The following is a 19,297-nucleotide window of genomic DNA, read 5'->3' as shown; positions in this document are numbered from 1 at the left end:
TAAGCCCCCATATACTCTGATAATGCCACGTGGCTTTATTTCTTGTTTGCTTAGGCACACTAAAATGGGAAAATACTATACATACAAATAAGTTCTTATCTAATAGAGATGGGAACACACAAATCTTGTAGTACAATGGGACCTTACACCCTGAACATTGACATAAAGACCTGGCACAGGCCTCAGAAGAATAGGCATTCTCCATTCACCCCTGATCTAGAGAAGACATCTACAAAACATCCAAGGTTGTCTATAACATCACCTGGAGGCAATCCTCTACCAGGGAAGACCTACAGCTGCTCTGACATCCACCTACTTAAAAGAGACTTCCCTTAACACTGAGAAGACTTAACAACAACAATGACCTGCTTACTGGACAGGGTTTTCTGTATTGCCCCTTAACTGTGAGGTGAAACTAGAGGATACTCCACACCAGCCTGACGTCAATGTAGGATGCGCATATTCCAGGATCTTTAATACAGAAACCTGATGCCAACAATAGGACTGCGTGAAAAATAAAACTGTATTGGCACTACAGACAATGACTTGGATTGAATAAACTAGTTTGCCTGAAGCCTAGAGTTGGTCTTATGCCAGGAAACTTCAGGGGTAGTGGTCTCCTTGTATTTAGACCAAGGCTATTTCTTTCTATGACCCCCATATTTTGGTGGGCCTATGCAAACAATATTTGCCACTCTAACACCATTTTTACTGTGCCCTTTTGACTAACCCTTAAAAAAACCTCTTAAACTTTTGATGTTAACTTAAACTAATATGTATGTGCATGAATCTATAAAAAAATACTATGCCTTCAAAGTTAAGGAGTCACATAAATCTCATGGCTTTAGGTTGCTTTGTGTACTGCTAAGAAATGTTATAATGTACTACAATCTGGGGACTTGTGGACAAAGTAATTGTACATGCATTCTGCCTTATTTTTCTTAATGTTCTTTGATTGTAAGTTCAATATTTAGGCATCAGCAAGGGGATTTCTTCTGAGAACTCTGTTTATGGGCGATTGTCCTTTCACTGTAACTTTACCTTGTCCTCTTTGCATCATTGTTCTCATAATTAAAAATAAAAAAATAAAAAGAAATCACTCCTGGCAGGCTCGAGGGACCATATGGAATGCCGGAAATCAAACCCAGGTCTGCCCTGGGTTGACTGCGTGCAAGATAAATGCCTTATCACTGTGCTATCTCTCCGGTCCCTTTTTATCATATCTTTTATAGCAAAACCTAACCCTGGTAGCCACAGGTCTGCTCTGTGGACCAACAGATCAGTGCCCCTTTTTCCTATAAAGGGACTGATTTCTTTCTGCTCTGCATCCTGTCCCATGCTAAAGTTGAAGAGAAATCCTCACACCCCAACCCCATGGAGATTGGGGAATGCCTGTCTGGAAGCAATGCCGACACAGGAAATAATCCACACATATTAGGGAGATGAAACAGGTTCAGGAATTCCCACCGCAAGCTAGCTGCAAGCAGAACAAGATGGCAGACAGGCAAACAGTGGAACAAGACATGGAAACCTCTCTGAGCCGAAGTCTTTATTGGGAAGAGTGGGACCAACCCATGAACATAGAGAACAGGTAGGGGCAGGGGGCCAATTCAGAGGTTCTTCTTGACCAGGTGGGACAAACACATGCAAAGAAGCCCTCCTGATTAAGGAGAAAACCAGTTATGCCAACAACTCCCCTTAGTGTTTTCATAAAAAAAAAAAAATGCAGAAATACGAGATAAATCAGAAGAAATCCTGTTCAAAAGTTCTCTGACAAAGGTGGGAACCCTTATCTATAGGTTCAAAAGGTGGCTGTATTTTGCTTAGGCACAGTAAAAGGTGAAAAAATATTTTTTGAGGGGTGGGTTTTGAGTCAGCAGTGGCATTCAGGGGTTACTCCTGTCTCTGTGCTCAGAAATAGCTCCTGGCAGGCACGTGGGACCATATGGGATGCCGGCATTCAAACCAACGTTGGTCCTGGGTCAGCCACTTGCAAGGCAAATGCCCTTCCACTGTGCTATCTCTCTGGCCCCAAGGTGAAAAAATAATTTTTAAAAAAAATTTTTTGTGTGGTTTTTGGGTCACACTTGGCAGTGCTCAGGGGTTACTCCTGGCTCCATGCTCAGAAATCGCTCCTTGCAGGCCCGGGGGACCACATGGGATGCTGGGATTTGAACCACCGTCCTTCTGTGCCTTACCGCTGTGCTATCTCTCTGGCCCCAATTTTAAAAAACTTTTAGCTTGTCCTTTTTTTTTTTTAGGGGAGGGGAGGTTTGGGTCACACCCAGTGGCACTCAGGGATTACTCCTGGCTCTCTGCTCAGAAATCGCTCCTGGCAGGCTCGGGGGCCATATGGGATACCGGGATTCAAACCACCATTGGTCCTGGGTCAACTGCTTGCAAGGCAAACGCCCTACCACTCTGCTACCTCTCTAGCCCTTTAGCTTGTCCTTTATATTATTCAGTAATATTCCACCAGTGTTTGTTTCCCCCCAGTGTTTGTTCACTCATTCACCTGCTGAAGGACATTTGGGTAGTGGGTGATTGTGAGAGAGGCTGCTGCAAAGATTAATCTGCTCACACACTGTCCTTTCTCTTGGACTGTGAGGTGGGAGTGTGGACTTCCTTGGTTTGAGCAGCCACTCTGAAGCGACGCTGCTCTGCTGTTTTTCAAAGGCGCTGCTGTGTCCTGTCTCGACCATCTGCTTTTGTATTGTTCCCAGGGGTCTGTGGTGCAGTCTCCCCATGGCCCTGGTATATGTTTCTGCCATGATTAATGCTACAAAGCACTTCTTCATGGCTCTGTGTGACATCTGACAAATTATTTGGAGAAGCATCTATTCACACACTTTGCCTATTCTTTTCATGGGTGTTGATTTCTTATGGCTGTGGTGATATAGATTTTGCATGAGTCTAGAGAGACATTTGTCATCTGTCATGGGTGTCTTTTGAAACCAGTCTCAGTCTGACTCGTCTTCTCATTTTCTTAACACTGTCTTTCAAAGACTAGAAGTTCTTGGGTCAGTATGATAGTACAGCTGGTAAGGCACTTACCTTGTATGCAGTCAGCCTGAGTTCAATCCCTGGCACCCTAGAACACCCCCCCCCCCACTAAAACTGCCAGGAATGATCCATGAATACAAAATCTGGAGTAAGCCCTGAGCACTACTGGGGGTGGTCCACAAACCAAAAGACAAATTTAATCAAAGGGGCTGGAGCTATAGTACAGCAGGAAGGGTGTTTGCCTTGTACACGGGCTGACCCAGGTTCTATCTTCAGCACCCTATATGGCCCCCTGAGTCTGCCAGGAATAATTCCTGAGTGCAGAGCCAGGAATACCCCCGTGCACTGCACCCAACCCCCCCCCCAAATATCAAAGTATAGAAGCTCTACATTTTCACAAATGATCAAGATTTTGTGATTTGAACATAGCTGTCCTCTAAGAAATCTTTGCCCATCTCAAGATCACAAAGACTTTTCACTACTTTTTTTTTTTATCAAATGTTTAATCCTCTTGGTTTTACTAAATGCATGCCCATATAGATCCGCTGCACACTGATGTTTGTATGGGATATGCTGCAGGGAGGAAGTTCATTATTTTTTCTCTGAACTTCACTTGAGCCCGTCTTCTTTGTTCAAGAGATTTCTTTCTCCGTGAGATTGCCCTAGTTAAAAATTGACCACCAGAGTCTGGCTCTATTCTCAGCTCTCATTCCATTGACATCTGCCTTTTTACTCTGTGTCCAATGTCACACTATTGATTGCTGTTGCTTTTTAGGGAGCCTTAAAATCAGTTGATCTGAATCCCCCCACAACTTGGTCTTTTCAAACTGACTTGTGCTATCTGAAGCCTTTATATTCTCACATTTCTTCAGGATGAGTTTTCCAGTTTCAAAATACAGAAGGTTGTTTGGATTTAGCGGGGGACCACTGCTTTCAATCTGTGTTCAATAAGAGAGACTTGAAAACCTGGCTGGTGTCTTTCACAGTAAATACTTTCCATCCATGCTGTGGAATTTCTCCACATTCAGGTGACTTGTCATTCACAAAGGTTAGTCATTTTCAGCATGCCAATTCCTCATATTTTATTAAATCTTTTTAAAATTAATTTAAATTTTAAATTTATTTATTTAAATTTATTAAATCTTTTATTAAATTCTTTATATATTTTTTCTTTTTTATATATTTTTTAAAACTTTATTGATTAATTGATTGGTTTCTGGGCCACACCCAGCAGCACTCAGGGGTTTACTCCTAGCTCTGCACTCAGAAATCGCTCCAGGCAGACTTGGGGGACCATATGGGATGTCGGGAATTAAAGTGGGTCACTCCGAGGTTGCCTCGCATGCAAGACAAATGCCCTACCACTGTGCTATCTCTCCGGCCCCTATTAAATCTATTCCTAAACACTTCTTATTTCTGATGTGATTATAAAAAGCATTGTTTGAATATCTCATGGAACAATTACTTGCTGGTAGTAAAGACTAAAGTATGACTATATTTTCATATTAGCCTACATGCTTCAATCTTGCTATGATTTTTGTTTGTTTGGTTTGGTTTTTGAGTCACACTCAACAGCGCTCAAGGGTTACTCCTGACTCTATGCTCAGAAATCGCCCCTAGCAGGCACAGGGGGCCATATGGGATGCCGGGATTCAAACCACCATCCTTCTGCATGAAAGGCAAATGCCTTACCTCCATGCTATCTCTCCAGCCCCAATCTTACTATGATTTTTTTTATGGATTCTAACCGTGTCTTTTTACGCTGGAGAGAACATGCAGGGGCAGTCAACTGGCTTTGCATGCCATTGACTCCAGTTCAATCCTTGCTACCACATTTGGCCCCTCAAGCAACACCAAAAGTGACCCACAAGCAACAAGGGGGTTCGTTGAAAATAAAACAATTATGGGAAAATACAGGTGAATCCTTGGTTGCAGTGAATGAATTGGTCGCTATTTATTTAGCAAGGGTTTTGTTTGTTTGTTCTTTGGCCAGCATTTTATTTGTTTTATTCTTAACTATAATTTTTCAGGGTCACTGCTAGTGCATATAGCCCTTAGAAAAAGAAAATTTTTCTAGTCTATGCTGGTGACCACTTGTTTTGGGGTCTGTTCTCAAGAATCACTCCTGCAGGGCTCAGAGAGACTATCCGTGCTGCCAGGGATCGAACCCGGCTCAATCAACCATGTGCAAGGCAAGCACCCTGCCTGCTGTCCTCTCCCCTTGGCACCTGTCTCTGCAGCTTCTCAGAATCAGGAGGCTGGAAACAGTCTCGCTCTTTCTCCACTGTTCACGCCTTATGGAGAAGACTAATGGCTGCAGTGGAAACCGTGTTAATATTCTGCTCAGGACTCGAGAGATAAGAGTCAGCACGAGTCGGAGACAAGGTGAAACAAGGGAGAAACGTCTCTGGCTGCACCCCCAAACTCGGGCTTCGACTCACCCCTGACCCACTGCAGTCTCATTTCATTCTCTAGAGCCAGAGTTTTTGCGTATGAATATTTAGAAAGCCGCCCCTGCACCCCCCCACACACACTTTTATCTTCTCAATAATCACACCTCAACCACCCAGCTGCTCTGGGGCCATAAAACCCGAGAGGTTTTGGCCGGTTCCAAAGAACAGGAGTGTTAGTTTGCAAGCCAAGAGAGACAACTCAGAATAGCATCACTAATCTAATAAATGAAACAGAACCCTAAATGGATAGGCTTTTAGTTGTACACCCTAACACACACACACACACACACACACACACACACACACACACACACATTTCCTAACCCATTAGAACACCAACACCAGACAGCCTAGAAAGAGAAGCTATTGCATTCCTGCTGTCTGAAACATCAGCAAATCATTTCCCGACTGTGACCTAGATTAGACTGCGGCCCTGGCTAGCTCTGTGGCACCTGATTCCTGTCCCAGGAATGCAAGAGCCCCGGGGATGCTGGGGAGATGGATGTCTGCCCCCCACCCCACCTGTGAGCCATGAGCAGGTATCAGCCACCAGCCAGATTGTCTGGATCCTGCAAGCCCTTGAGTTTGCAGGGCAGAGAAAAGGAGCTTTGTGTCTTCCTTTCAGAGGGACAGTGACCCTCACTGAAGCCACATGGACTCAGCAGACCTTTTCAATAACCAAGTACTGTCAGAAACTCTGTTGTTGTTGTTTTTTTTATTTTGTTTTGTTTTTGTTTTACATTTAAATCAGAGCTTATCAACCGCTCAAGACAATCTCTTGCACTGAGAAATGAGGTTTTCTCTTTACCAAATGCTTTCACCACTGGGTTCCAATAAATAAATGTCATCTCCTGGAATTGTTACACTTTTCTTAATAGACCAGGCTCTCCAGAGCCAAAAAGAAATGTGAAGAAAGATAATGAACAGCCAAAATCAAAAGCCTTCAGATTCAAAGCCCTCAAGGATAACTGGCATTTTTATAATAACTGGAACTGACCGAACCTTCAATTCTGTGCCCAAAAATTGTCATAAATTCTTTATCTACATTTACTCAGTTAATATTTACAAAATCCAAGTCTGGAAGAGATAGCATGGAGGTAAGGCATTTGCCTTTCATGCAGAAGATCGGTGGTTCGAATCTTGGCATCCCATATGGTCCCCAGAGCCTGCCAGGAGCGATTTCTGAGCATAGAGCCAGGAGTAACCCCTGAGCACTGCCGGGTGTGACCCAAAAACCAATAAATAAATAAATAAATAAATAAACAAAATCCAAGTCTGGAAGGAGAGATGATCATTATATTCATTGAAGGCCCAGGAAAGCTCAGTGATTTTTCCACTTCTAATATACAGAGTGGTCGGGACCCGAAGCTGGGCTGGGTCACTCCTTGGTGTCAGTGGGAGATTGTGACCTCAGATTAAACTAAAAAAAAAAAAACCCAAATCCTCTTTCACAACCAACATTCCTGTAGGGACAAGTCACCAGAGCCCCGGAATTTTCTCCTGGATCCCAACCTGGATCTCTCAGTGTAGACTCTCTCCAAAACAGAGTCTGGTTATCTACTTGGGTGCAGAGTTTACTTCAAGGTGACTGGCTCCCCAAGGAGCCAGACTGGGGGGGAGGAGCACTGCCAAAATATCCATGTGAAAATGTGGCTCAAAATGCCCCCTTCATTGGTGCTGAAGCTAACCATAGTTCAAGTTTGCATAAGGTTATGAATTGCTTGTGTTGTACAAAGGTATTCTTCAGAGCTGTCTATAAAGGGAAAAAGTATTCAGGACTCTGACCTCCTGCTAGTTTAAGGCATATTATAGCGCTGAGACATAAAAGGGAGAGGGGTGGAAGTTCAACACTGGGGCAGGCAGGGTTCAGGGATAAGTTCAGGAAGGGAGCAAGAGATGGAGAAGAGAGGGAAAGCCCCTGCCACAGAGGCAGGCAGGCTGAGAGGTGGGAGGGAAACCGGGGAGTTGGTGAAGAGAAGTGGACACTGGTAAGAAGATTTGTGTTGGAACAATGTACACCTGAAACTCAACCATAACTATCTTTGTAATTCAACAAAAATATCAGTACTGGTGCCAGAGCAGTGGCGCAGGGGTAGGGTGTTTGCCTTGCACGTGGCTGACCAAGGATGGACCGTGGTTTAATCCCCCGACATCCCATATGGTCCCCCAAGACAGGAGTGATTTCTGAGCTCATAGCCAGGAATAACCTCTGAGTCTCACCAAGTGTGGCCCAAAGACAAAAAGAAAAAGAGAGAGAGAAGATGGAAGGAAGGAAGGAAGGAAGAAAGGAAGGAAGGAAGGAAGGAAGGAAGGAAGGAAGGAAGGAAGGAAGGAAGGAAGGAAGGAAGGAAGGAAGGAAGGAAGGAAGGAAGGAAGGAAGGAAGGAAGGAAGGAAGGAAGGAAGGAAGGAAGGAAGGAAGGAAGGAAGGAAGGAAGGAAGGAAGAAGGAAGGAAGGAAGGAAGGAAGGAAGGAGGAAGGAAGGAAGGAAGGAAGGAAGGAAGGAAGGAAGGAAGGAAGGAAGGAAGGAAGGAAGGAAGGAAGGAAGGAAGGAAGGAAGGAAGGAGGGAGGGAAGGAGGGAGGGAGGGAGCTACTGAAAAAGAAGGAGGCGGGGGCAGAGGCGGGGTGGAGGAGATAAAAACAACTTTAACCTTTGCCCATCTTTCTTCTTATCACCTGTAGATAGGAATAACCCCTGAGCATCACCAGGTGTGGCCCAAAAGCAAAACAAAACAACAACAAAAAAAAAATCGGTACTCATGAAATAATTGACCAGTGGAATAAATGAGTGGATGGATAGATGGTCAGATGGATGAAAGGATGAAAGGATGGATGGGTGGATGGACTAGTGGACAGATGGATGGATGGATGGATGGTGGATAGGTAGATAAATGAATGGATGGGTAATAGATGGATGGGTGGTGGTGGATTATGAATAGATAGATGGATGGGTGGATGGATGGATGGATGGATGGATGGGTGAATGGTTGGATGATGGATGGATGGATGGTTAGCAAGCGAATCATCATCCTATGGAGCAGAGAGGGTGATAAAAGATCATTTCGTGAACATGAACCTGAATCTTTCCTTATTTTCTCCTGCTGTGCAACTTTGGGAAAATTGTACTACATCTCTGAACCCCAGTTTGCACATCTGCAATATTGAATAGTTGTGAGATCCACTTCACATGATTTTCATAACACTGATTTATTGCATCTGCTAAGCTTTTGGCACAGTGCCTGGCACATGATAAATAGTTGACAAATAGCATCCATTAATAGTATTATTATCACCATTTGAATCATTAGTGCTGGTCCAATAAAAAGTCAAAGACAAGTGCATTTCCTTATTCCATCACAAAAGACTTGAACAAGCAAAAGCTGCTCTAAATAAAACAGTGAACCCCTGGCAGCAAATTGGTCAAAAGGGAGAGATAAAGTTCAGGGAAATGAGTTCTTCCTTGTTCTGATCAAATCAAACCCAACAGAAAATAGGTTAATTTCTGAAGAGGGCTAAGCAATGGCCTCACCACAGGGAGACCCCCAGTGCAAGCTCCAGGGTCCCAGGACCCCCCAGGTAGTGTTGATTCAGTAGTGTTCTCTGCCGCCCATCAAAAGTGCCCCCACCCTGTGCTCTCCTGCTCCCCATCACCTGCTTCCTGTTCCCAAAGGGACGGGCAGATAAATTGAAGCACCTGGCCCTCCACCTGCCATTTAAGAATACTGGGGCACTGTGGAAAGTTTCCCTTGGAGAATGTTTTGTTGGGGACTGCCTGGCTTGGGACATGTTGAGTCTGAGGTTCCCATTGACATCCTGGAAAAATTGCTAAGGAGACTGCTGGCTGGGGTGTGGAGAATTCAGGGGCAATGCTGCGACAAACCACGGCAGAAGTCATACGCCTGAGAAGGTCCCCTGGAGATGGAGAAGGGCCCTAGGAGGAACTGAGTCAGGTTGATTTTTATTTGGGGGGAGAAGGGGTGAGGTCTACACTCGAAGGTTCTTGGGGCGCTATTCCTGGCTCTAGACTCAGAAGTAACTCCTGACAGTGCTCAGGGAACCATATGATATTGCTGGGGACTTGAACCAGCATCAGTGGGTTGCAAGGCTGGCACTTGAGCCCCGGTTCTATGTCTCCAGCCCCAGTTCTCCGCTGTTTAGAAGTGGAGAAACATGCAAGGAAGATGGAGAAAGCAGAGCCAGAGCCGGGAATCTCGCAGGAGTGGGGGGAATTCAGTGGCAAGAACAGGCACTGGCATCAGCACCCAGATCTATTCTCACGCAGGGATCTATCTACTTCTTCCCTACTCACACCACATCTTCTAGGACGGGGTCCTCAAACTACGGCCTTCCAAGAACATTTATCGGGCCCACAGGGTATTTTTTTTTTTTTTGCCATTGCTGCCTGTCCTGCTTAGCAGCTGACTTGTCCTGGGCCCACAGTGCACATGGGTGAGATGTGAACCTCACTCTCCAACTCCTTCCTTCTTTCTATCTCTCGATTCCTCCTCTCAGTCTCAGGCAAAGGTCCTCAAACTAAGGCCCATGGGCCACAATTGTTCACAGTTTTTTTATTTTTTGGCCACACCCAGCATTGCTCAGGGGTTACTCCTGGCTGTCTGCTCAGAAATAGCTCCTGGCAGGCACGGGGGACCATATGGGACACTGGGATTCGAACCAACCACCTTAGGTCCTGGATCAGCTGCTTGCAAGACAAACGCCGCTGTGCTATCTCTCCGGGCCCCACGGTGTTTGTTTTTTTTTTTAAACTATAGTCCTCCAGTGGGATGAGGGACCATGAACTGGCCCCCTGTTTAAAAAGTTTGAGTACCCCTCTTCTAGGAGGTAGGGATTGAGCCCAAGCAGCCATTTGCAAAGTAAGTGCCCTACCTGCTGCACTGTCACTCCAGCCCTCTCCTCTGTATCTTTGTTCCCCGATTTCCTCAGGAAGCTGAGGTATCAGGCAGAGAAGAAGTTGGGTAAAGATGAGCACTGGAGATTCTATTCCGATGGCTCTGGGGAGGCTCTGAACCCAGAAACAAGCTCAGAGCAGCATGGCTGCATGCACATCACTAAGAATTCTGCTCTGCCCTGGCTGAGCTGTTCTGTGAAACTGAGTCTCCAAAAGGAATAGAGTCACTCTATTAAAGAATGAATGAGGGCTGGAGAGATAGCATGGAGGTAAGGCATTTGCCTTTCATGCAGAAGGTCATCGGTTCGATTCCCAGCGTCCCATATGGTCCTCTGTGCCTGCCAGGAGCAATTTCTGAGCATGGAGCCAGGAATAACCCCTGAGCACTGCCGGGTGTAACCCAAAAACCACAAAAAAAAAAAAAAAAAAAAAGAATGAATGAATGAATGAATGAGTCATGGCAGAGGGAGGGAATGAGCTCAGAGATGCATAAACAACCCAGAATCCCACCTGCTTTTTTCCAAGCTCATCCCCAGAGTGGCTAACTTGAAGAGTGGCCAAGGTGGATGCTGGGCCACCCCAAGGTGCCTGAGATTAATTACCCTCTGCCAACACCTCCACAGTGTGGTTTTGCAAGTCTTAATTACACCCAGCGGGGTGACAGGGTGGTGAGGAGGCACCTTCACTGATGGAACAGAGTCTCTTGTGCTTATCTTTGCCCAACTGCTCCCCTATGTCTGATGCCTCAGCATTCAGGAATGCAGGGGACAAAGACAGAGAGGAGGGGGCTGCGGTGATAATACAGTGGGTAGGGTGTTTGCCTTGCAGATGGTTGACTTAGGTTCAATCCCTGGCACCCATATGATCCCCTGAGCTCCACCAAGAGTGATCCCTGAGCACAGAGCCAAGAGTAAGCCCTGCGCACCTCCAGGTATGACTCCCAAACAAACCAAAAACAGATGCAGAAGGGCCAGGTTCCCACCCTACTGAAGCCATGCCAGCTGTACCCACTACCCACAATCGCTGCCCACTGATCTCTGCAGAGCCAAGTATTTGGGCTGGCATCACCAGGACTTTTTTTTTTTTTTTTTTTTTAGTGAGTTCAGGCACCCACCACCTACTTTCTTGTACTTCTAGAAGTTCTGGCAGCCAAATTTATGCCCCACAAAAGCCACAATATTGGCCACATAACTGGAATTCCTGGACCATATAGCCATGTAATTGAACAAATAACAACTCCAACTTTCCCAATACAGTCGTTCCAGTAGTATTGGGATGAATTCAAAGCTATCTGTAATTCAGAAATAAAGTAAATAGGAGCTGGAGAGATAGCACAGTGGTAGGGCATTTGCCTTGCATGCAGTGGACCCAGGACCTGGGTTCAATTCCCAGCATCCCATATGGTCCCCTGAGCTTACCAAGAGCAATTTCTGAACACAGAGCCAGAAGAAATCCCTGAGTGCCACTGGGTGTGGCCCCCCCCAAAAGAAAAGAAAAGAAAAGAAAAGAAGTAAAGTAAATAACTGAAAATCAACTAGCAACACATAGCTTACATAGTAAGCCTTCTGACAATAACTTATGACCTCATTGCAAGATACAGTAGTTTTCATAAAAATTTTTGCTGTATTTAAAAAAATAACAATTTCATTACTTACCTATAAACAAGCAATATAAAATATATTATTTCATACCAAACCCAAAGTCAAAGACAACAGAATCAAGATAACCAATCTAGGGGCCGGAGAGATAGCATGGAGGTAAGGCATTTGCCTTTCATGCAGAAGGTCAACAGTTCAAATCCCGGCGTCCCATATGGTCCCCCGTGCCTGCCAGGAGCAAGTTCTGAGCATGGAGCCAGGAGTAGCCCCTGAGCGCTGCCGGGTGTGACCCAAAAACCACACACACACAAATAAAGATAACCAATCTACAACAAGCTATACACAGAGGGGACCAGTTATACTAGCAGTCCAGGGGCAAAGGGGTAGGTCTGGGATGCATGCTGGGAAGAGTGGTGGAAGTATGCTGGAAACAGGGGCGGAGGGAGGACAACACTGGTGGTGGGAATGGCCCTATTTCTTTGTCACTATGTACTTTAAATAACTGTGAAAGACTTGTAATTCACATTGGTCACAATAAAAAATTAATATATATATGTATATATATTATTTCATGCCTTTCAGGAGGATAGGCTTGGGAAGGGGTGGGACTCCGGGAGACAATGGTGGAGGAAATTTTATATTGTTGATGAGACTGGTATTGGATTATGTGTGGCAGAAACAAATATATTATGAGTAATATGTGGTCTTTTAGATAAAGAAATTTATTTTAAAAATTCAGGGTTCATATGGTCCCCCGAGCCTGCCAGGGGCGATTTCTGAGCATCAAGCAGGAATAACCTGTGAGAGCTACTAGGTGTGGACTGAAAAATAAACAAACAAAAAAATGCAGGAGCCAGAGCAATAGCACAACAGGTAGGGCACTTGCCTTCCATGCAGCCAACCCAGAATCAATCTCTGGCATCTCATATGGTCCCTGAACATTGCTAGCACTGATTCCTAAGCACAGAGACAGGAATAATCTATGAGCACTGCCAATTGTGACTCAGACAAACAAACAAAAAATGGATGCAGAGGAAAAGGACCATTTTATAGACCCAAGACTGAAGTCCTAGGAAACTAAGAAATGGGTTCAAGGTCAGTCTTTGTGCTGACACATGGTCTGTGGTTCTTCAGGGATTTAGAGCCCTTGGCAAATAAAAGAGTGGAGGAAAACAAGGAGAGCAAAGATGCAATTGCAAGTAGAGCCCCAATTCTGGATGAGGTTGTGGGTGGACCCATCCTTGGAGCCCTGAGCATCAAGTTTGGCCAGCCCACGAGGGGCAGCTGGCTTCAAAGCCATTTCCATGGAGATGGTGCTCCAGTGGCAGGGCAGGGAGCTGGCCACGTGCTGAGGGGCATGGTCAGGGTTTGGACTGAACACTTTAGGATGCCAGCCAGTCTCCACAAGGAAGGTCCACCGTTACACCAAGGCCCACTGACACATCTCAAAACTACCAGAAAAACAGCCAAACCCAAGGGTTATACGCAGATTTGTGCCTTAGCCAGTGGCAGGCCAAGACAGGAGTAATCCCTGAACACTGTAGGATGTGGCCCCCAAAGAAATGCCCAAGCAAAACAACAATCCTGTATACTTTCTCAGAGGAAAGATCTGGGCTAGAGGCACATCAATTCAGGTGGGATTCCTCTCACACTCCCCTGCAAAGAATACTTCTCTTCACCACACCAACGTCCTTCCATTGAGGCACACCTGTGACTAGAACCTGCCCTGCGTTCCAGTGCTTCAGAGCCCAGCTGGCAGACCTGGACTCAGCCTCCAGATCCCCCAGAGCCACAGCCACAGGCAAGAGGGGACAAGAGGGGCCTCGACTCTTACTCAACTGCTGCTTCTGCTGAAAATCTGCAATACCCGGGATTTGGGTGAGAAGGTGGGGCTGACCATAGCACAAGTGGGGTAAGGGCTGGGAGGGGGAGCAGCAGACTGCAAACTGACATCTCCAGCACCCAATGTCCAATCCTGGGGGTCACTGCACCCCATGACCCATCTGTTCTTCCTTCCCTTCCGCATGCCTGCGGGGACCTGGTCCCCCAAAACCTCTCCAGAATCTCCCCGACCTGTACTGCTGCAGCAGCCACCGCAATTCTCCAGCGCCGGCCCCACCCCCAGCTTTGCGAATCTCCCACTGCAGCTCCCCGAGACCCAGACCTGCTCTAGCCCGGGCTCTGCTGTCCTCGGGGTCCCCCTGCCCGCCTTACCAGCCTCTGCCAGCCCGTCTCTGTCGCCGCAGCCGGCTCCACGCAATGCCACCTGCGCGCGTGACCCTCTGCCACCGCCTGCCCGGGCGCCTGCTCCGGGGACACAAAGCCCCAAAGGCCTTGGGACGCACAGGGCAGATGTCGCTGCAGCCAGGCGGGGACCAGTCCCATCAGCTCCCCTCCTCGGGCTTCTCCCTCCTCCTGAGCACCCCCCAAAGGCAGCGACAGAGGTGACAGGCAGAGGGGCCCCTAGCTCTTGAGCCAGTCCAGGGTCCCCATCCCCAGGGAATAGGGGGTGACCTGAGCCAAGAAGTGCGCCCTGGGATCTGGGTTCTGATCCCCAGAGCATTGTGCTCCTGGGATCTGGGTTCTCTGGGAAGAGCACTATGCTCCTTGGAGCAGAGATGCTGAGAGGTCCCTAGGGCCAGCCATGCACCTTTGTGACCCTGAGCATCTCAGGCCTCTGGTCCTCTATCCTCGTGAGCTGGGGGGCAATTCAGCGAGGGTCTTACTTAGGTCAGTGCTCCCTGAAGGGGTGCGAGGCCCACGGCACCGTTGGCTACCACCCTCCCAGCCTTGCTCCTAAGACGGCAGGGAGTGCCTTTCCTCTGCATCTTGGGGAGACCACTGATGTCCCCCCCTCCCCAATCCCCGGGCTGTTTGACCTGCAGGCCATGTTCTGTTCGGTTTGGTCCATGAGCAGAAGAGCGAGCACTGAGTCTCACAGAACATCCAGGGCAAGCAGAAAGTTAGGGGTACACGGAGCCCACATTCCTGGAGGGCGAGGTTCCCACCCTTGAGGGGATATCCTGGCAGCTCAGCTTCATAAAGTCCTTGTCTGGAAACTATCCAAGGACAGAAGGGAGGGGGGGCTTTGAGCACAACAGGGGGCATCCACTGTCAGAGAGAACAAAGCCTTTGTTGTGACCTCGTGGGTGAGGCTGGACCTAGGGGCAGGAGGAGCTCAAGACTGTCAGGGCCAGGGGGGGGTATGGCACTTTGGTAATGGGTCTGGTGTGGTAGTAAAGCACCCCTAAAACACAAACATTTGCAGTTTTGCAACCTGACATCTCTCGTCTCTCTGGCTGCCCTTGCTGTGAGCTAACTACCCAAAATTCCCTCATTTGTGGTAATTATCCCCATTATACAAGCAAAGAAACTGAGGTTCAGAAAGCACATTGTTAGGGCCTGAACAATAGCACAGGGGTTGGGCATTTACCTTGCACGCGGCTGACCCAGGACAGATCTCGGTTTGATCCCCAATGTCCCATATGGTCCCCCAAGCCAGGAGCGATTTCTGAGCACAGAGCCAGGAGTAACCCCTGAGCATCACCGGGTGTGGCCCAAAAGCAAAAACAAAAACAGAAAGCACATTGCTGAAGACCACACAGTGAGCCAACAGCCCGCTCAGTTCCAACCCTGCCTTTATGCCCCAAGTATCTCCATGTGGTAAAGGGACACACAAAGGTCTGGAGAGACCCTCATTGCTTCCTTGCCTTGCACATAGATGACGTGGGTTCTATCCCTGGCATCCCATATTGTCCGCAAGCACCACCAGGAGTGCTTGCTAAGTGCAGAGCATGAAGTAAGCCCTGAGCATCACTGATTGTGGACCTCCCTGCCAAAAAAAAAAAAAAAAAAAGACCTCACAGGGGGGAAAGTAGTCCACATCAGATCATCTTTTGGAAAGGAACACAGTTAATAATAGCACGCTCTCACTGCCAATTTGTTGGGGTTGTTGAACAAGAATTTCAATTTTTAGCTGCCTCTGAATTGCCACTGCCCTCACCCACACTCTCTCCACCTCCTTCTTTTTCTCATTTAAGCACTTTGGAAAATTCGAAAGACTTAACGAAGACCGCAAATGTTTTATTTCATCTGTCCCTGACTACTGGCAACGGGAGGCACACTCCCCCCTTTCTGCTGCTTTGGCTCCACACACTCCCCTCCCCCCAATTCTTTATTTATATTTTACTCTTTGTAGTTTGTAAATTCCCTCTTCCCAGCTGCTTACAAAACTCAAGACGTCTTCACTGCTAACTTTCCAATTAGGGTTGCACAGTCTTTTGACTCAACAAACACACACATGAGCAGTGACTATGTGTGCGCACACATGGCTGTATACACACATATACACACACGCCCACTCCTAATTAGCTTGTGTGTCTCCAGAGCTCATTGTCCCAAAAGGTATTTATAGATCTGAACTCCAACTCCAAATCACTAAGCTTTTTTTAAGGAGCATAATTGTGCCGCTGACACAGACATTTTTAGAAGAATTTGGGTGCAACCGTGATTAACCTTAAAAAATATAACCTCTGGGGCTGGAGAGATAGCATGGAGGTAAGGTGTTTGCCTTGCATGCAGGAGGTTGGTGGTTCGAATCCCGGCATCCCATATGATCCTCCAAGCCTGCCAGGAGCGATTTCTGAGCTTAGAGCCTGGAGTAACCCCTGAGTGCTGCCGGGTGTGACCCAAAAACCAAAAAAATAAATAAAACTCCTATGATTGTTGATTTCTAAAGATTGATAACTACTTCAAAGATCAGCAGCTGGGGGACCATTGGGTGCTCAGGGCTGACTCCTGGCTCTGTGCTCAGGAATCACTCCTGGCAGGGCTTTGGGGACCTTAAATGGTATGGGAGATTGAGCTGGGGTTGGCTACATGCAGGGCAAGCATCTCAACCCCTGTAGTCTCTCAGCACCCTCAGAAAAATAGTTTAGGGCCAGAATGATAGCATAGTGTAGCATATGAAAAAGTTTCCATAAGATGATTCTTGGAATTGTATATAAAAGTGTTTCCTTAGGATTGTTCTGTGACTTTTGCCCCACCTAACCCTTCCAGGTGGGGCGCTGTGGAGTTGGCAATAAATAGCTTGAGGGACAGGAGTGAGGGGTCCTTCTGTGAAAAGCTGCTGGCTGCAGGAGGATTCTCTGGCTCTCCTTGCCCGATCTTTTAAACCCTATCGTTCTTGTCTGTGTGGATTATTACTTGCTGCGGATAAATATTACCAAGGTCTTCCCCCAAAAGGGGACAAGGGGATGGGAAGTAATTTCTCATTCTGGGGACTGTTCTTGGATTCACAAATACCCAGCCAAGATAACGGCGAAGATATCGTGCAGCATAGCAGTAGGACATTTGCCTTGCATGCGGCCGAACCAGGACAGACCAGAGTTTGAACCCCGGATCCCATATGGTCCCCTGAGCCTGCCAGGAGCGATTTCTGAGTGCAGAGCCAGAAGTAACCCCTGAGCACCACCAGGTGTGGTCCCAAAACAAACAAAAAATGGTTTAACACAGTGGAGCCCCATTCCAACAACAACAACAACAAAAAGCAAGGCAGTTGATTTAAGGCTCTGTTCTACAAGTTTTGTTTTGTTTTTCCCAGATAAAGTTGTTCATAATTGAGTTATAGTAAGACAATGTACAGTGATCTTCATCACTGTGGATTTCCCATCACCAACGTCAACAGTTTCCCTCTCACCCTCCCTGCTGCCCTCTTTCCCACCTCCCCCACCAGTTCTGGGATAGGCATTTTACTTCTCTCTCTCTCTCTCTCTCTCTCTCTCTCTCTCTCTCTCTCTCTCTCTCTTTTGTTGTTGGGCCACACCCAGCAGTGCTCAGGGGTGATTTCTGGCTCTGCGCTTAGAAATCACTCCTGGCAAGCTTGGGAAACCATATGGGACACCGGGGATCAAACCTGGGTCCGTCCCAGTTCAGCCACATGCTAGGTAAATGCCCACTGTGCTATCACTCTGACCCTTTTGTTTTCATTTTAGACACTGTGGTTTGCACTACTGCTAATGAAGGGGTGCCATGCATGTCCCTTTCAAAGTAGACCTTTCTCTACCCTAACTGCCCTCTCCACTCTTTGCAGCAAGCTTCCTACCATGGACTGGTCCTCCTGATCCTCATCTCTATTGTCTCTTGATATCATCCCATAATCTTTTATTTTCCTATCTCCCACAGATGACTGAGATGGTTTTATATTTATTCCTCTCCCTCTGACTCATTTTGCTCAGCATAATAATCTCCATGTCCATTCATATATAAGCAAATTTCATGACTTCATTTTCCTAATGGCTGCATAGTATTCCATTGTGTAGAAGCACCGCAGTTTCTTTAGCCACTCATCTGGGTTGCTTCCAGATTCTGACTATTGTAAATAGTGTTGTGGTGAACATAGGAGTATAAAGGGCTATGGCTCTGTTCTCTGGTGTGTTCCATGCCCTCAGGCTGTGGGGAAGCATCAATGATGTGTCCTCTCTTCTTTGAGACCCTTTTGACATTCTCCCACTGACAAGTAACTGTTCCAACTGATTGCAGGGGGGAATCTAGGAGAGAGGGCTGTAAAGACTCAAATAAATAAATAAATAAATAAATAAATAAATAAATAAATAAATAAATAAATAAAGCAGGGGCCGAAGAGATAGCATGGAGATAAGGTGTTTGCCTTGCATGCAGAAGGACGGTGATTTGAATCCTGGCATCCCATATGGTTTCCTGAGCCTGCCAGAAGTGATCTCTGAGCTTAGAGTCAGGAGTAACCCCTGAGCACTGCCAGGTGTAACACAAAAACAAAACAACAACAACAACAACAAAAAAGGCAAAGAGAAAGGACCATTGTTTTGTTTTGTTTGGGCCACACCAGACATCACTAGGGTTACTCCTGGCTCACGAATCACTCCTGGCAGGCTGTTAGGCCATATGGGATGCTGGGGATCAAATCTGGGTTGACTGCATGCAAGGTAAATGCCCTACTTTCTGCACTATCACTCCAGCCCCTCTTCTTCTTTGTAGTTTTTTTTTTTTTCTTCCTGATTTTGGGGCCACACCTAGCGGTGCTCAGGGCTTACTCTAGACTCTCTGCTTAGGATCACTCCTGGTGGAGCTTTGGGGAACCATAAATAGTGCCAAGGATCAAACCAGGGTCTGTCGCATACAGGTATGTGCTTTAACCCCTAAATTATCTCTCCAGCCCGAGACTTCGATTCTTCTTTGACTGTTCTTGAACTACAGCTCAAGGGTCTCTGAGGCTTCCGAGTGGGTTGCAGACAGGCAGCGTCATCTGGGAATTGATTAGAAAGGCAGGTTTTTAGGGCCAGGAGACAGGGGATTGGG

The sequence above is a fragment of the Suncus etruscus genome, chromosome 15 (assembly GCF_024139225.1).
Source record: "Suncus etruscus isolate mSunEtr1 chromosome 15, mSunEtr1.pri.cur, whole genome shotgun sequence".
Lineage (NCBI taxonomy): Eukaryota > Metazoa > Chordata > Mammalia > Eulipotyphla > Soricidae > Suncus > Suncus etruscus.
The sequence above is the reverse complement of the archived record's forward strand: the minus strand, read 5'-3'. Positions refer to the sequence as shown.